The sequence below is a fragment of the Anopheles coustani genome, chromosome 3 (genome assembly GCF_943734705.1).
Source record: "Anopheles coustani chromosome 3, idAnoCousDA_361_x.2, whole genome shotgun sequence".
NCBI classification, from domain to species: Eukaryota; Metazoa; Arthropoda; class Insecta; order Diptera; family Culicidae; genus Anopheles; species Anopheles coustani.
Window position 1 is genome coordinate 78,263,684 of NC_071288.1, and position 15,122 is coordinate 78,278,805.

Below are 15,122 nucleotides of genomic sequence, written 5' to 3' on the forward strand. Positions count from 1 at the left end.
ACAAAACGCGACGTCGCCTGACAGGCGACCGAACTCCATACTCGGGGTCCGACATTTTTTTTGTATCTCGGGGTCCACACGGGGAGCAATATTCTCCACGAAACATCGGATTTTTCGTTGTACTACTTATTTTTAGGCTCCACAAATGTAATTCAGTTATCAAACTCCGTTTTAATTGATATTTTTACCAAAGTTTTTTCGGGTGCCGAAACGTAAACAAACTGCTCTTCAACAAGTAGGAGATGATGTGGAAATATATACTTCATACGGTGGGCCAAAATCAAGGTGTATAAATATAGAAGGTGACTTTATGTCGCTTGGAAGGGGTGCCATATTTGAGAAGGGTTGTGTCAAAAGCCCAATCCTTTTCCGATGCCCCCCCTCAAAAACCTCGTGAATACCCCAGAAGTGTTATGTCAAGTCATGAAATGTCATTTTACACTGGACGACTTCACCTTCTATTTTATACACCTTGGGCCAAAATATCGTCGTTGTCAGTTTAAGTTTGTTTTCTCAGTGAATTTCAAATGTAGAAGCGCCAAACTCACTCAGGGTGCATAAAATACGTAGCTAAACAAATATCATGCATTACTACGTCAAAATTCAACAAAAAAATTTTAGCCTAGTTTGCGCCCCAATGTGATACATATTTCCATACACTCCCCTACCTCTGTCGCGCTTTGCTTGCGCGATTGTTCTGCCGAAACTGGGCTACTTTTGAAACGGGACGCCGCGCTGTAGTGTGGACCTCGTGTTAACCCAGCTTCAGCGCGGTATGACAATTGACAGCTGGAATTGATCGAGCTGTGTTTAGTTTTTTCATTGTTAATTTCATTGACTCATTCAATTTTCATTCACCATCCGTAATTTCATCATAACCTTTGCAGACCTTAAATCGTACGATTTGCTCGCTACCAATAAAAAAACAAAGAGTGCGCGGTCGAGGTAAGTCGTGTAACAAATTGAGTAGGTTTTCTCTATTTTTCCGTCCCGTCGTTAAGCGCTATGCGCAAATTGCACTGCTTTCCATTCAGCCGGCCATTCGTAGAAACGCCGGCATACGGGAATAAATGATATCGAGTGATGTACATTGTTACAAGACTATTCATGGTTATTATGTTGGTTGTGCAGAAATATCCGGAGTGCCAAAAATAATTAAGAAACATAATATCAATGAGTTGAACAATTGAATAATAATTTTGGGCTTTTTCTTTCGTGGGTAAAGAATTCCTTTACTCCTTGTGACGTTTTCCATATCGGTTTCTGAACTACAAAACAAACAATGTTTATTCTTTCTTTACTGCTTACGCAAGTAACATGGATGTATAAAATGAGAGTTAACTTGAAAATCAAAGAAAAAAGGAAACGTAGGTAAAATAGTACAGGTATGTTTCTTTCCCTTTCGGTGCACTAGATGCACATTTACAGTGTCGCACAGATGATAGAAAGCAGAAGTCATCCAGGAATGATATGAAGAGGTAGGAAAATCAAGTCAATCGAGATAGTGCGCTGTGTGCGCAGAAGTTTAGAACTAATCTAAAATAGCGCCATGTACACTGTGATTTGCGCTGAGTGGGCTTAAACTTGTACTGTGTGTGCGGTAGAAACATTTTCGATATGGAATTCGAATAGGTTCGATTGTAGGTCGATCCGTGAGAAGAATCGTATGATGAGTCATACACCGAGTGCTCCTTGAGGACAAGAGGCGGCGTATACTGGATATGAATCATTGCACGTAGGAGCAAGGTGATGCAACAGAAAATGGAAAACTTGCAGAAAGAGTAGCGAACGATGATCTGCAAGTTTCAGAAGATTTGCAGTTGAAATTTTTATCAAAGAAAGGTTAAAGAAGTAATGAGTATATTCAGAGAGTGATTTAAAGAAAAATGAGAAACCTGAAAATTTACATGAATATAAATTCCATTTACATACCTATAATTGTAGGGCATAAATCCATCGAAGTATCACACAACAATGATTTTAATGTAAACTTGTCGATAATATTTTCTAGAAAAACACCAACCAACCACATGAGATTACGTGAAAAGATCGACCCAACTAGTAAGACGAAAAGAAAGAAATCCAAAATACAATTGAAGAACTCATGGTAAGTGCATAGCTTTTTCACAAATTGTTGAATAAAAACATATTTATATCCAAAGCATTTCTATATTACAGAACGACAGCACTATGAAGAACCCAGACGGAAGCGAAAAGATGTTACCAACGGAAATGAAAAACTCTGTAAGTTTATCGCCGTTAAGTTTTCCTGAGTAGCAATTGTCTTTTTATGTTTGCATTTTATTTCATCCAGCAGGATATCATCATTTGTATGGAAGAGGCCCGTTGCGAAGAGATGCCATTTGAATGCCAGGTAAGTTGCTAAATATACAATACTAAAAACGAAAGCTACAGCATTTCTATGTTCACAGAACCTCAGTTGTCGCAAAGTCTCGTGTTATGTTCATTGCGGTCATCATGTTCGGCATCGCTCTGTGTGTATTTGTTCTTATCCCACTGTTTAAGTGGCGATCGTGATTTGCAAAATGCGTGGGAGTTGCTATGAAGGATTCATTATCACGTAGATTTCATAGAAGTTTGACTTTTGACGGAATAATGCCTTCAATTAGATAATTGCGGTTAGTAAATGTAATTTGTTACCGTGTCTGTAGTGAAGTTATCTTGCATTTTTTCGTAGTTTTTCAATAGAAAGAAATGCAGCTAAAAGGGTAAAATCCCCCCCCCCCCCCCCCCCCCCCCCCCCCCCCCCCAACCGAAATCACTGTCGCGGCAACACCATTTGTGAGCGGATTTCGCTTTCCTACTGTTTCAAATTTGCGCGAACTTTTCAGTTGAAATTTTCAAAAACCTTTAACGTTAACCGCCATGTCAGTCGAATGTCGCCATGTTTGACGAATCCATGAGTCGCGCAGTCGAACTTAAGCATATTAAGTGATCTTGTAAATTATACTACATAAACAGCAAGAACTAATGAGTTCAATCGAAAAAATGAATTTGAAATGCGCTCGCCACATGTGCGGTTAGCAGATTGTACTAGGTCTACCGAAAAAAGAGTTTGTTATAAATTTGTGGAATAAGGGGGGCCCGTGGGCTTCATACAGCAGTGTTTCTAGATGCTGTTCTACTTTATGCTTTAATTGCTTCGCATTGGAAAACTGACTGATACTGTATTTACAATTGGTTTGATCTACATCACAACGGTCCGGGGGGATTCAACGCTGATGACGCTAACTCTTGAAGGGTTTGAGTTGTGTACCTTTGCCTGGATTTATTGAGTCAAACACATCAAACACATTTGTTGGAGTATCGTGACCACGTTAAGGGTATTCGTTATTGTCGTGGCCTACCATCGATTCCGAACGTCCAAATTCAATTGCATTCAGGTTCTCAGCGGATTAAAATTCATACCGCAGAAGTTTTGGGTTGAACCGGATAATATCTAATGATGTGATCGAAGTTTTCTTGCAACATGAATTGGAAATAAGTGCGAAAAATTGTCATTCGTTATTGTATCAATCTTGTTTGCAATTATCTCGATCGTAAAATGTTAGTCATGGACCGTTTTATAATTCATCTGGCCCGATAAACTAATCGCAGCATCTAGATGAGGATGCGCTTTTAGCCTTTTCCATTTGTTTGCTGACAAACTACTGAACATTTTTTTTTTCAGAGGACAAACTTGGGTTGATTTAGCAATAGCACAACATATCGCGTTTAATGATAGTAAAAAATGTGACAAAAAAAAACACAAAAATATTTTGTGTTTGGAGAGCTTGGCTCCTACAAGTATGCAATGCGCACAGTATGGTTGTTGCATTGGGTAGTGGATTTTGTATAATAGCACAGTGGTAACATACCGATCAAGAACGAATAACAGTCACCGGGCACAGACAGGGACAATTTCCTTACAATTTTATGCACGTTTTAAACTGGGTTGGTGCCATCCGTAAACTTATTTTCGACGTTTTGGAAGAGCCAAGAGGAGCTTTTCAGTTTTTTTTTGTGAATATAGTTTTATTTTAATGCTTAATTTACTGTTTTCTTAGTCAGTTTGTTTAGAACTTTGAAAATGATTGATTATTACAAAATTCATAAAATCAGTAACATTCCATGGCTTCGGTCACAGAATAAGCACTTAAGCTACAGATTTGAATGAGTTATGTTCATTCAAAATCCAAAAAGCTGATTTCTCTAGACAACCTCAAATATCATCATCAGCAATTACAATGAACAAACGCACACGAACAATTATTTGTACATTTTACTTATTGTTGACGTCTAGATAGATTGAAAGGTAACAAAGTATAAAACGATCCGATTCCAAAAGAGCAATATAATGTAAGTACTACTTATAGGCAAGATTTTATTTGGCTTAAAGCCAGACTTAAGCAATAGTATGCAATCCTGCTTGTTGACAAGATTTTATTAGGGGCAAAACTACACTTTTACAGCATATAACATATGCTTTTTTACGAGCTTGTTGAAATGAAGCTTTTGTTTTAATTAATTAAAGCAATTACCTTGGTCGTTAACTCACTCAGTGCCTCAAGACGGCCCAGGACTGTAAACTTAAAAGTCATGTAGGGGCCACTTTACTAATTGCCTCCTTTTATTTTTAATCTGTTAGCTATTTGACTTCTTTCGATGACAGGTAGTTTGTTTGGCACAGCTTAAATGTTTGCGAACTCCAGGTTGAACGGAAAGCACGACTTCATACACTTAAGGATAAGCTTTCAGGGTTATCATTTTGCTATAAAAAAAAAAGAATATTTTACGCGAAATAAGAACAGGAAGACGTTTAATTTTCATTTTCATTCTTAAAATTCTTTGATATAGGTCACTTCTTTTATGCCACTTTTTCACTTGATGAGATTTCACAGGCAGTTAAATGCATAAAATAAGATGATTTAAAATATCATCGACGAGTTGAACCAGTTAGTGAAGAAAATTGCTAAAGTAATGTCCACTACATACAGGAGATAAACATACACAAGAAGCTAGAAGAATCAAGGCGTAATCATCTTTGTATAGACAACGATAAATAATTTCTTAATAACATGAATATTAATCAGCTTAGTCACAAATTTGTGATACTGCCAATAGTTTTCGTTGAATAAAACGAAACGAAAATAAACTTTCGGATGTTGTTAAAACAAAACCAGATTAAAATCCGTTACATCATATAAAAGATCAACAATGTATGGGAAGTTTCTTTGGTATAGATCGTGGGAATTAGTGTCTTGGGTCATTAAAGATGGTGGGAATTAGTGACTCCAGATCATTCCACATCCCGAATAACATCCATATCCTGTAATATCTTCGCATTCACCTCTAACCGAGGAGCCACACGTAAGCGAACGAACGCGTATACCGAATTTTTTGGCCCGACAGTTGGTACCAGTTTTTTGGTATGGTACGCCTAATGTAGTCACGCGGTCATGCTTTTTCGTTTTGTCGGTAACAATTGTCAACTAGACAGAACGAGAAAGCATGATGATTTTGCTCGCTGGATGGTGAGAGGTGAACGTTAGATTATGAGATGCAATGGCGTTCGACGCCATAGTTTTTAGGAATAAACCACGCCTTTTTTGCAGAAATATTATCCGATGTAATACTGGTCTCAGTTGTTGCAATGTTGAAAACATGATTTGTTCCTTTTCTAGCCGACCGGAAGCATTTGGCGATGAGCCAAGTCTAAAGCGCCTATCCAACATCAGAAATGGTAATACGCATAACTTTGGCTGGTGTGTTCAGGAATGTACGGATCTAAGCACAGCATCTTTGCAAGGAAGTATAATAAAAATAAGTTTTTGAAGACCAAGATTGGAGGCCGGTTTGTTTTGGATGCAGCTGCAGATGCTAATTGTGTACACATACATAAATAGTCAACCATTCGAAAAAGACGTTGCTGTTCACAAATTGTATCCACGCTGTGGATCAATTATTTTGAACGATTGAAAGGTTCTATTGAATACAGTGAGCCCAAAATGTATTCGTCTAGACGAAAATTTCTTGACAAATCCATATTTTGGAGCGATGTGGGCTTCAAAAATTCATTTAAACGGCCATGTTTGGTAGAGGATTGGTCAATTCCTATATATTATTCAAATTTGCTAGTACAACTTAAAAAACAGGTGGCAATTGCACAATATTACAAAAAAGCATTTTTTATAAACGCAAAAAGTATTCGTCTCAAAGACAATTAACAGACAGGTCGCAGCATACCATGTAACGAGCCGAAAACCGTGGGAAAATTTTTGACAGTTGGTTAAAATTTTGTTTACTTCTCACGCACAGCGAAGAAAGTGGGATAAAACTGCAAATTTGGTATGTTTCATCAACAGAACAAAGAGTTGAGGCGTTCGAAATATGTTCTGGAGGAAGGCTCCGTATAAGGCAGACCAACACACTTAATTTCGGCAATCACAGCGAGCAAAAGGATCCATATTCCATGATTTCACACAGAAGAGCAGTTTCTATTCGCAAAACCATGGATACTGTGATCTAGAATTACCAACTATCTGTTTCGCGAAGATTTTTGCGGAGACCTCCCACAAGTAAGCTGGAAATTTTTGTAAACACTTTTTTAACCAACTGTCACAACAATGGCGGAGCAAAAAACAGCTTTGACCCGACCTGTCTGTTAATTGTCTTTGATTCGTCTACTACGGATTGTTGTCCTATTTTCGAGGCTACCAGCTTGCTGTGTTAAGATTCAATATTTTTTTAGGGTATCCCTTTGATCCAATGACACTTTTTATTCTACGTGGCATGGAATTGACCAAATTTGTCGTGACGGTAGGCGGTATATACCCCCTATAGGCCGGATTGATTCATGAATGGCTCACGCACACTCGCAGCTCGGTGCCGCGGCAGAAAGTGGTTTCATACCCTTTTGCGGGTGGAAGCAAGTGAGAAAGTGCAGATTTAGAGTGAGAGATCCGAACTGTATCCTATTTTTTCGATTGGCATGGTTCTCGGAGATGCTGCAGGTATGTAACCTTAACTTCCATTCCTGGTGTATAGTATTGAATAAACTAACGCGTGTTTTTCGTTCCGATAGCAATCTTCTTCATATCTACATATCAAATACGGATAGCCTGAGGTTGTACAACAGGGATGTACAACAGGGAAAATAAATTGCTCCAAAACCATACCGTTCGTGCGTTCAACCAACAACAAAAACTTAGTATTTGGGAAGTTTATTAGACTTGATGAAATTAATATGTTTTTACAGAAATGGCTAAGATCTATTTTTTAGAATTTTTTATATGTAATTGGTATTGAAAACAAATAAAAAAAATCCGATATCATCACTATACTCGTAATTTTTTCACTTTTATAGTTCATAGGGAAAAATATTTCCCATGAAGTTATAAAAAACCTACACAGACTGTTAGGTTTTTTTGGTAATATTCTCTTATTTTACACCCTAAATAGCCAACATATTGTGTTGTATTGCCAATTTTAGTCTTGAAAAGCTTATGGTCCTGAAAGGGTTAACAGAAAGACATTCCAAACTCACAAGCATTGATTTCTCAAACACAAATTTGAGCTGTTTGTTGCCATACCGTCCGTCCACACGGCGCTGCGACAATTCTGCGACCGGGGTTTCTGCGACCGATTTGTGCTCACCGGAAGTGTCAAAGTAATCAAAAGTAGCCCAAGTCGGCCATCTTGCATGTCAAAAATGTCGCAGAAACTCCCGCCGGCACCGGGTCGCGGCGTTGGACGATCTAGCCAACGTTTTCGTCGCAACTTTCCGCGACATTACAAAAAGACCGTTATTCGTATGTAAAAATGGTCATTGTCGTGGTTTGTTCGACGAGAAGGAGTTTTGATATAGTAAATAAATATACTGGCGTACCAATTCATGTTTTTAATGTGTTTTTAAATTTAACTATTATGTTAAAGTGAAAGAATGTAAATAATAATTATAATGTAAATGCACCCTGTAGCATATTTTTATTATTCTAGAAAGTCTATGGCAGAGAAGGCCACAAGGAAGGATTCTGCGTCTCGTTGGACCGGAAATATACGTATGAGAACCGTGACGATTTGCACCGTGAGCAGCGCCTGAGCAAGGCACGCGGAAGTGTTCATCAACGGAAAGGCAGTTAATATGCTGCTAGATTCGGAAGCGGATATCACTATCATCTCGGATAAATAGTGGGAAAGAATAGTTAAACCTTGCTTGCAGAACTTGAACTGTGCCGTATCATCCGCAATCGGCATTGCAAAAAATTCGAGGAAGCAGTAGTTTCGTTGCAAGTAGCCTTGGATGTTTTCTTGTTGACTTACAGGAGTACGCCAAATAGATGCTTTTCAGAAGAATAATTGGGATTTTTAAAAGATAAAATATTATTAAGGACAGAAAACTGAGTTGGTTTGACAGATGAAAAACGCAAACGCATGCGTATATAAAGGGTGTCCCAGAAAGTATAAGCACGATTTAAAAACTAGGTAAAAATTAAAACCTGTTCCAGAAACTGAATTTTTGTTTCATAAACAGTGTTTGGGTAATGTTTTGGACTATTTGTGAAAAAAAAATTAAAAAATTTTATCGTATGCTAATGACCGCACTTTTGATCTGTCGCCTCCGATATGACTCAGCAGAGACTTGTCGTGAACGATTTTCGACACTTTTGAACGGTTTTACAGTTTTTTTGAAAACTGTCGATGTTTTCCGCAGCTTTAACATGTTTTCTCAAGTGTGCCTTCGTTAGCGCCCAAAATATCTCATTTGGTCTGGTCTTGGTCGAGTCATCGTCGAGCTGATGAATGAGGATTGGCGGCACAGCAGCTTGTCGTAGAGCTTCCGGGTCCGATATTTAACGCATGCAGCCTAATTTGCACTCCGTTTCGATTTCTTTTGGATTTTGTACGATTTTAAATTCAATCTTGCCTTGTCTCATTGGACGTTACTTTTTGACGTACCCGTTTGTTGAGCCACATCGCGAATGGAACTTTCCTATTTTTGCTTGAATGCTTTTGCTCTTTCCCGGTTCAACTGTTGGTCGATAGGACCAGGTTTTTGACCATTTTTTGGTGTATCCTCGAAGCTGGACTCCTCCCGAAACTTTTGGATGGCGGTTCGTACGGCTCCGATACTCACATCTACCGATTTCGCCAATTTCCTTAGCGAAATGTTAGGAGTCGAACACCATTTGTGCAGAACGCCTTTGCTCTTTTTGACGGAAATGCCTCGCATTTTAACAGAAACGGTTGAAAAAACAGTTTCGATGCACTATATAGTAGCCCGGTTGACAGAAATTGACATTGTTGCTGGTACTATGTAGTTCCAGCAAGAGTCCCAGCAATCTGCCATAGAAAAACTTGCTGGTACTACATGACATCTGCAAAAAATTTGAATTTTTGTCAACCGGGTAGGTTTGAATGTAAACAATCAAACACCCAAAGAATCAACTGTTTGGCGTCATCCGTTTTCCAGAAACATTATTTAGAAATCGTGCTTTTACTTTCGGGGACACCCATTAGCTGTGACCAGGGGTTGAACACCCATTACAACAACGTGCGATGTGCGCGTTGCATAGCTGCAGGCGCATGCAAGAAAAATGACGTTGATCCTCGATGACTTGTTGAAAAACGCAGATTTCTTTGCTACATACTTACCCGTTTTATGTTGCTCGGGATACTTTTGACAGATATTTAGCAAATAACCCGCCGGGTGCCCGGGTAATGATTTTACCAGTCGGGTATTAACTTATGTTTCTGGGAAAAAAAATGTTTTACCAACCCCCTTTTACCATAAAAAAGCTGCATGGGATCCCACTCCTGTCAGCGTGACAGTTTTTTTTAACTTTTTTAGCATATGAAAGACAAGCGTGACGAAGCGATTTGTTGAGCGGACTCGTCATTGTTAAATCGTCGGCTCTGTGAGAAGGTTAACAATTGTGCACGCTTGTGGGGTTAGCTATAAGTTTATGCAATTGTTTGCCTAAAGCAGAACTGGAATAGTGTCAGAAGTGTAGGATACTATAGAAATATGATCAGATGATAGGTCCGTGCGCATCCAGGGGATTGCCGCCTAGCTTTCCTATCCCGCCAATCCTGTCGGTGCCAATATCGACTAGTTTTACTTGCGCCGGCGCCAATAGCCGAAGTTAGTTAAATTTGTTGTCCTATACATGGAATTAAATTATATGGATCCTAAAAGACAACGCAAAAAAATGCTATTGAATTTATCGATGAATCATGCACCGCCAGGTGATTCACCTTGGCCACAACTTGAAATCATGGCTGAAATGGCTAATTTATTAATAACTTTTAGTGCCTCGGCCAGTTTAGGCAATTTAGGTAAACATATGCCAATTTGTTAATAAAGCAAGCCGTAGACGTTACATATTAATCTGCACAGATGTTTGACGTCTACAGCCTTTCCTTAGCTATTTCCCAAGGTGTATAAATATAGAAGGTGACTTTATGTCGCTTTGGAAGGGGTGCCATATTTGAGAAGAGTTATGTCAAAAGCCTAAAGCTGGCTGTAGACGTCACATATTAATCTGTGCAGATCTTTGACGTCTACAGATTTCCTTTGTTCTCTCGTACCCATCGTCTGTCAAACATCCCTCCAGATATCCCGAATATCTCGAGGGATGTTGGAAATAGCTAAGGAAAGGCTATAGACGTCAAACATCTGTGCAGATTAATATGTAACGTCTACGGCTTGCTTAATCCTTTTCCGATACCCCCCCCTCAAAACCCATATGAATACCCCAGAAGTGTTATGTCAAGTCATGAAATGTCATTTTACACTGGACGACTTCACCTTCTAATTTATACACCTTGGCTATTTCCAACATCCCTCGAGATATTCGGGATATCTGGAGGGATGTTTGACAGACGATGGGTACGAGAGAACAAAGGAAATCTGTAGACGTCAAAGATCTGCACAGATTAATATGTGACGTCTACGGGCTGCTTAACGTTTGATTCTTTCGACGGATTTTCACAATTAACCCCTTAAACGAAAGGTCTTTTTCTGATCAACTTTGTAGAAGTGCAGATTTATCCCTTGTTTCTAGTATTTGAGAAAATTAATTACCGATCCAATGGCATTCGTGGAAGTACACCCGGGTGTAGTGAATGTCAAATTTCTCTCACGGAGAGTCGATTTAGTGAGAGGTTTTGCAATCCTCTCAATTTCTCTCAATTTTTTACAAATGGATTGTAGTGGTGGGTTACTCCATGCTGAACCGCAATGAGACAGCTCCTTGGGAGCAGATAGCGATAGCGTCATCCTCCATTCGCCGATTCAAAATCATCTCTTCATTAATTGCGAATTGATTTTCTAATTGTTACTTTAACAAATGTTATGAAAAATTGGCATGTTAGATGTGAAAGCATGAAAAGACAGATTGGAATTAGGGTTTGGAGATCTGGATCTCAGAATGGATTTGAACCGAAAGATTAGAATTCCTACAGGGATTTGATTTTCCCAACACTAGTTAGATCCAGTCGCAAAAAAGTAAAAAAAAAATAACAACCAGGGTGCGGTCCAATGCTGCGCAAATCATGACAGTCTTCCATAATTTTTAAATAACTTGTGGTTACAGTTACGTTTGAATTAATGATTAATGTGATATAGATATTCTGTATCTACACAAGTCTAATTAAGGGAAGAGGAAGAAAAAAAGCTCCACAATTTAAAAAGCTATTTTTCATATCTTAGATTTTTTCAGAAAAATTGTAACAAAGGACATACATCGCCCTAAAGTCAATTTTTCCATCGCCCTAAAGTCAATCTAACATAAATAAACAATATAAAATGGCCGGACCGTTTGATGAGCTCAAGGTATATTTACATTATTTTTATCAAACTATTCATGAAATATGTTCAAATTTGTTTTACACTATTACAGGACGAACGAACAGAGAAGAAAATCGATTTAAGTACTGACCCTAATAAACCCACACATGTTTGTTCGGCTGAAGAGGAGTACCAATCATTGGTACGTATGCAACAGAAGTATTATGTGAAAGATCTTAAAATAGACCATTACATAAACTTAACATATTGTGAATGCATTTTACTTGCAACTTAATTTCAGAATGGTACTGACGAAAAACTACCAGATAACAAAGATAATACTAATAGCGAGATAAATTCGCAGTGCAGTGAAGTAAAAATTCTTGTGGACCCAAGTTCTGATCAGCCGAAGGTGTGTATCAATACTGAAATTAAACCGATTGGATACTCCAGTACTTTATATATTTCCAGGATACTCATGATGGATGTAACAATGTTTGGCCCAACGCGCTTAAATTTATTACGATTGCGTTGAAGAAATCATGTGTTGCAGTTACATTATGTCTAGCGTTTGCGTTATGCGGTTGCTTCGCCTACTTTGCCGGTTTATTGCAGTTTCGCAAAATGTAGAGTGTGTTCGAATCCCAACCGAGACCGAACCCTCCCCTGTACGAGAGTATTCAAAGGGAAAAAGTCTTGTAAGTCCTTAACGGACAGGCATGACCAACAAGGTCGTTACGGCAAGAAGAAGAAGATCCTATATACGCGCCGTACCCTATATGAAATACATCCAGTCCGGGTAAAAGCCAGGGCGGCCAGATACGGAGGAACTGGTGACACCATGAATTGTGCGGACGTCAAAGTGTCAGCTTAATTAAGATCTTACAGTGGTAAACAAGAAACGCAGTTTGTTTTTAAATTAAGATAAAGACGAGTTGAAGTCAAAAAGATAGTATACTATCTAATGAAGAATATATTCTTCATTGAACTTTTGCATTAAGAGTATACTCTTATATATATTATAATATAGGGTCGTTGTAACTATATTGTTGTCAAGGTAGCTGAGGCGCAAAAAATGCATGTTGTGTAAGAATCCTTGATGGAGTTGTAGAGAATAGAATAGATCCCGTATACAAACTCCAGTAACTGAGTGGTTCCATTAGATAGCACGATTGAGTGAAGCGAACACGTAAGCGAGATGCACTGATGTAACGCTTTTCTTACGCTTAGATAGCAATATAGCAACGAACGAGCGAAGCGAGCGCGAAAGGGAGATGCACTGCAGCATACCGGTTTTCCCACGCGTTCTGCTTTTGCTAAGGATACTAAGGATGAAGGGGAAATTTTTGTTGCGCTCTGATCGGGTGTACGAATTGATCAGCGAGTTTTTGGAAGTCGATGGTTACTTTGACTATCGATAGTTACTTTGCCGGAAAATAAAACAAAGCAAAGCGGAAATCTGCAGACACAGTTTCATTCAAAGTGTGTAATAGGAGGGAAATGAAACGTTGTCGTGACTATGGAAACAATTTTTTCGAACATTGCATTTACTCTTGGGAAAGGTGGTGCTTCAACGTGATGAAAATAACCAACGCAGAATAAAATTAATAATAAAACTACATCCATAAGGTTAGGCCCTGTAGTCTGGGCCTGTAAACGGGCCCTGTTACCGGGCCCTGTGAAAGGGGAGGGTAATCGGGCCCTGTAAACGGACACTGTAACCGGGCCCTGTAACCGGGTCCTGTAACTGGGTTCTATAACTGGGAAGTGTAACCGGGCCGTTTTACCTAGTCGCTATACAAATTGCAGTAACTGAGTGGTTTCATTAGATAGCACGATTGAGTGAAGCGAATACGTAAGCGAGATGCACTGATGTAACGCTTTTCTTACGCTTAGATAGCAATATAGCAACGAACGAGCGAAGCGAGCGCGAAAGCGAGATGCACTGCAGCATACCGGTTTTCCCACGCGTTCTGCTTTTGCTAAGGATACTAAGGATAAAGAGGAAATTTTTGTTGCGCTCTGATCGGGTGAACGATTTGATGAGCGAGTTTTTAGAAGTCGATGGTTACTTTGATTATCGATGGTTGCTTTGCCGAAAAATAAAACAAAGCAAAGCGGAAACCTGCAGACACAGTTTCATTCAAAGTTTGTCATAGCAGGGAAATGAAACGTTTTCGTGATTTTGGGGACAATTTCGAATCGAACGTTGCATTTAATCTTGGGAAAAAGATGGTGCTGCAACGTGATGAACATAACCAACGCAGAATAAAATTAACAGTAAAACTACATCTACAAGGTTACACCATGCAAGCGGGCCGTGTTACCGGGCCCTGTAACCGGGATCTGTCAACGGGCCCTATAAACTGGGTCCTGTAAACGGACACTGTAACCGGGCCCTATAAACGGGCCGTGTTACAGGGCCCTGTAAACGGGTCCATTAACCGGGCCCTGTAAATTGACCGTGTTACCGGGCCATGTAACCAGGTCCTGTAAACGGGCCCTTTAAACGGGTACTGTAAACGGGCCATGTCAACGGGCACTGTAACCGGGCTCTGTAAACGGGCCGTGTTACTAGGCTCTGTAAACGGGCCCTGTAAACTGGCCCACTTACCGGGTCCTGTAAAATGGGTCCTGTAACTGGGCCGTGTAACCGGGCCGTTTTACCTAGTATGGATCAAAGTGTAAGTAGGAATAAATAAATAATCACGATGTCTTATAATTTCGATGTTGGTAGAATCAGCGGTTACGACAGGAGTTTAAATGTCAAGTTTAGCCAGAAAATCTGAGATACTTTGCGTCTGTGGCCTAGAGGCTCAAGTCCTAGCAGTAAACATCGAGTTCTGTAGTCGAGATTGATCGAAACGTGAAAACGAGTACAGTGCATTCGAGTAAATCGTCCTTGAACAACTTCAAGTTTGGTGACCCACAGGTTCTTGTAGGGGCACCATAAGATACAGTTGGTCTCAAGTATAGATGCCCAAGTCGCGTGCATCACTGCGACGCTAAATTGGGCAACTCAATATCGTATAAGAGAATTTAAGAAGATAATAAATTGAGAACACAAAAAAACGTACATAAACACTTGTAAACAAAACTAATAATTTATTAGCATGTATTGTTTTATAAACTTTTGTAGTTCATCTTTTTATGGTAAGCCTTTTTTAAACCACTATCGAGAATATCACAAATGGCCGGTAACGGCTCATGCTGCTGTCAGAGAAATAAATTTGAATTTTAATTTATCTCTGTCAAAACTGACAGAACAGAATGTGCTAGACATATTGTTGTGTGTATGTGGTTGTTGTCGATTTATCGTACTACGGTTTTT

General features: G+C 39.2%; 1 long non-coding RNA gene across 2 annotated transcripts; it reads left to right on the top strand.

Annotated features, from left to right (window-relative positions):
- Nucleotides 1-828: 828 nt before the first annotated feature.
- LOC131261066 (uncharacterized) lies at nucleotides 829-2,661 on the top strand. 2 transcript variants are annotated; one of them, XR_009178177.1, is made up of 5 exons: nucleotides 829-945; nucleotides 2,012-2,107; nucleotides 2,179-2,244; nucleotides 2,315-2,374; nucleotides 2,433-2,661. It is a non-coding gene; the product is annotated as an uncharacterized LOC131261066 (long non-coding RNA). The 2 variants fall into 2 exon arrangements; XR_009178176.1 differs by having other exon boundaries at nucleotides 2,318-2,374.
- Nucleotides 2,662-15,122: the final 12,461 nt, after the last annotated feature.